Raw genomic sequence first — 4,385 nt, forward strand, 5'->3', positions numbered from 1 at the left:
TTTTTTGAATAAGTTGGTACCTCTTAATTCATAGTTGCTTTCTCGAATTTCGAAAAACTTCTGAATGTTTTGGCAGAGCAGGTTGTTGTGTGCTTTGTACATTAATTGGGCGATTTTAAACTCAACCAGGTCATAAAATTTCATCGTATTTAATTTGATAAATAGTGGATTTGTGGGTTTTGTATGTTTTGATCCATTAATAATTCGAATTGCTTTTTTTTGTAGTTTGAGAATAGCGAGTGTGTTTGTTTTGCAGGCATTTCCCCATATTTCCACACAGTAGGTCATATATGGTAATAATAATGAAGTGTATAATGTGTACAAAGATCTCTTATTTAGCACTTCCTTGGTTTTGTAGAGGATCCCTACGGTCTTGGCTATTTTTCTTTTTACGTTATCGATATGTGGTTTCCAACATAGTTTTGAGTCGATGACTAATCCGAGAAACTTGGTTTCACACGCTCTCTCTATTTCAATTGAGTTTACCATAATTTTAGCTTGGTGTTTGATTGGTCTTGTGCCAAAAACAATTACCGGTAACTTCGATTTTTTCAGGTTAAGTGACAATTTATTTCTGTCAAACCAGTTTTTTAATTTGTTTAATTTGTCTTCTACGGTTGTCAGGAGCTGTTTCAGATTTATTCCCGAACAGTAGAAAGTTGTATCATCAGCAAATAGGACACATTTAAATAGTTTTGAGACCTTGCAGATATCATTTATATATAAAATGAATAGTTTTGGACCAAGCACTGACCCATGAGGAACTCCGTGAGTGTTTTTCAGTTGATTCGTTTTTTTATTGTTGAGTTGCACGTACTGATATCTGTTTTCTAGATAACTTTTTATCCATTTATAAGCTACACCTCTAATGCCATATCTTTCTAGTTTTTTCAATAATATACTGTGATCTATTGTGTCAAAAGCTTTTTTTAGATCTAGGAAAACCCCAACAGTAAATTCTTTGTTGTCTATATTAGTGGCTATTGTTTTTCCCTGAAGCCATATTGATTCTCACTTAACAGCGCATGCTTTTGTATAAAGCTATCAAGTCTGCGAGAAAATAGTTTTTCTAATATTTTTGAAAATTGTGGTAGTAGTGATATTGGTCTATAATTTGTAAACAAATGTCTTTTTCCACTTTTATAGATTGGAATAACTTTAGCAATTTTCATTTTTGATGGAAAGATACCAGCTTTGAATGACAGGTTGCATATGTGCGTGAAAGGTCGCACTACATATTCTATAATCTGCTTGATTATTGTCATATCTATATTAAAGCAATCAGTTGACTTTTTATTTTTAAAAGTTTTTATAATATTTGATACTTCTTCTTGTTTTACAGCAGTAAGGAACATCGTGGAGGAGTTTTTTTCTACGTATCTATCTATTTCAAACAAGTTTGTTGGATCAGGAATTTGTTTTGCTAGGTTACTGCCGATGTTGACAAAATACTCATTAAATTCAGTTGCTATTTCTGCAGTTTTTTCCAAAATAGTATTTTTGCTTTTGATAAAATACTCTGGATAATCCATTTTTTTAGGACTATTTCTGATTACTTGGTTAAGTATTTTCCATATTTCTTGTGTGTTACCTTTATTCTGCTCTAATAGTGCATGATAATGATCTCTTTTACTGGTTCTTATAATATTTACTAGTTTATTTTTATAGGTCTTATATTTTTTTCTGCTTCTTCAGTTCTGAATTTTAAAAACAATTTATATAAATTGTTTTTCTTTTTACATGTGTTTTCTATGCCTTTCGTTATCCATGGCTTACTTGGGTCTTTATACTTTTTGGAGACTTTAGTTAATGAAAAATGTTTATCATATAAGGAGATTATGGTAGACTGAAATACTTCAAACGCTGTATTTGGGTCTTCGTTTGACTAGACCTCGGTCCAGTTTTGTTTTTCTAGGTCTTGCTTAAAGGCATCGATGCAACGTTGGGTTCTTAGTCTTATTTCTGTTATACGAGTTGTTGATTTAGCTTTTCTATTGAAATAATTATGAAAAACTGCAAAAACAGGTAGGTGGTCACTTATGTCATTAATGAGAAGTCCACTTTCCATTTTATGATCAATCTTATTTATAAATATGTTATCTATTAATGTGGCCGTGTCAACTGTTATTCTGCTAGGTTTCAGGATTACTGGGAAAAAGCTGTTGCTGTACATAGTATTTATGAAGTCAATTGTTTTTTTGTGTCTATTTGGGTTTAATAAGTCAATGTTAAAGTCACCACATATTATTCGTATTTTCTTATCGTTGTAATAACTGAGCATATCTGTTAGTTTTTTATTGAATGTGTCAATACATGTTCCTGGTGTCCTATAGATGCAACTTATGATGATCTTTGATGCCTTTTTATTGTGTATTTCAATGGTTAGACATTCCATTAGGTTTTCTATTGTGTTTGTCAATCTCTCAATTTTACTGCATTTAAGTGCTTTGTCTACATATATTGCAACCCCCCCCTCCTTTTTTGTTTTCTCTATTAGTTGCAAACATTTCATAACCTTCTATTTCCATTTCAGTTGTTTTGTCTTCATCAAGCCAAGTTTCTGATATGGCAATTATTTTAAATTTATTGAATTTAGTCAGGTATTCTTTAATTTTTGTGAAGTTTTTATAGAGACTTCTACTGTTTAAGTGTATTACCGAAAGTGCATTTTCCAATTTTATATTAGTGTTGAATTGTTCATCCGTGTAATAGTCAGAGTTTGTTACCCTTTGTTTGTTGTTGAAGAAGTTATTGTCTGGGTCCAAGTTGTTCTCGGGATCGAATGGCTTATAGTCAATATCTTCAAAGGGTTGGAAGTTCATGTTTTTGGGATGTGAATTTCCCGCTCCCACGCGGTCGTCGATGGCTCCCTCACGGCCGTCGTTGGTTCCCTCGCTGTTGTCGCTCGCTCTCTCGCCGTCATCACTGGGTCCCTCTTGGTCGCTGGCTTCCTTGCGGTCGTTGCCGACTCCCTCACGCTCGCCGGCTGGCTGCCTCCCGGCTCTCTCACGCGCGCTGGCTGGTTGTCTCCCGGCTGCCTCAGGCTCGCTGTCTCCCGGCTCCCTCGCGGTCACTGGCTCCCCTGCAGACGTCGCTGGTTTCCTCTCGGTCGTCTCTGGCTCCCTTGCAGTCGTCGTTGGCTCCCTCACGGTGGTCGCTGCTGGTTGTCTCCCGGCTTCCTCACGGTCGCTGGCTTCCCTGCAGTCGTCGCTGGCTTCCTCGCGGTCATCACTGGCTCCCTCACGGACGGTCGTCGCTGGCTCCCTCGCGGTCGGTCGGTCTTGAAAAAGTTATTGTCCGGGTCCAAGTTGTTCTCAGGGTCAAACGTCTTGTGGTCAGTAGGGTTGGAAGGGTCATCAAAGGATTCGAAGTCCATGTTTTTTGGTATGTGAATTTCCTGCTTCAGTAGGGTCAGAGTTTTTATTGTCGGGTGGTGAATTATTCTCAGTATGCTGCTTGATGATGTTGAACTCATGCCTGTTGTGTTGGAGTACTGGTGCGGGGGTGGACAATAAGTTTGTTATGTCTTAAGTAGGCAGTTTCCCCTCTGTCACGTGCAGCTTTTAATTTTGGGAGGAGCTCTTTTCTTTTTTGTCGTACGGCATCTGTAAAGTCTTCGTTGATGTAGATGTTGGAGCCTTTTAAGTATTTTGCTTTTTGTAGGATCCTTGATCTGTCCTTGTATCTTAGAAATTTCACCACAACTGGCCTTGGTCGAGGTCTTCCAGGGTCTTGTCTTCCTGTGCGGTGAGCTCTCTCCACCTCAATTTGCCCCTGTATCAGCAGTTTCTCCTTAAGGATTTTTTGAACTTTTTCCTCTGTTTCAGTCCACGTTTCTCCCGGTTTTTCCTCAATTCCATCAATTACTAAGTTGTTTCTTCTTGACTGTCCTTCCAAGTAGTCCACCTTGTCTGTTAATACAAGCATGCCGTCACATACTTTGTAGAATTCTGTTTGCATTTCTTTGGGATGGCCAGTTTGACGGATTAGATTTTTTTTAATGTCGTCTACCTCTTTTTGGGTAAAGTTGATGCTGGTTTTTATTTCTTGGACTTCCCTGGTAAAAGTGTCAAGTCGTGAGTTTGTTGAGTCTATTAGCATCTTGACAAATCCTTTGAAATTTTCCTGTTGTTGTTGCAAGAGCGCCGTAAAAAGTTATTTTTGTTGCTGGAGTAATTCATTTACTTGAGTGAGGGTCAGGGAATCCTCTTCCTGCTTTGTGTCTTGCTTCTGTTTGGGTGGCATTTTGTCGGGTCTCGTTGCTAGCCGGTTGTATGCTAGTTTGTGACGTGTCCAGTAGGCTTGCTGCTGGGTGTTTCTAACGTGGCAAGTGGGTTTACCGGCTCCCTCACGCTCGTTGGCGTTTGGTTGGTTGGTCTCGGGTC

The 4,385-nt window shown here is 38.2% G+C and overlaps 1 long non-coding RNA gene across 1 annotated transcript; it reads left to right on the forward strand.

Annotated features, from left to right (window-relative positions):
- Positions 1 to 990: 990 nt before the first annotated feature.
- Positions 991 to 1,817, forward strand: LOC127612126 (uncharacterized). The gene is made up of 2 exons (XR_007965583.1): positions 991 to 1,214; positions 1,428 to 1,817. It is a non-coding gene; the product is annotated as an uncharacterized LOC127612126 (long non-coding RNA).
- The last annotated feature ends 2,568 nt before the right edge of the window (positions 1,818 to 4,385 follow it).

This window comes from Hippocampus zosterae, chromosome 12 (assembly GCF_025434085.1).
Source record: "Hippocampus zosterae strain Florida chromosome 12, ASM2543408v3, whole genome shotgun sequence".
Taxonomy (NCBI): Eukaryota; Metazoa; Chordata; class Actinopteri; order Syngnathiformes; family Syngnathidae; genus Hippocampus; species Hippocampus zosterae.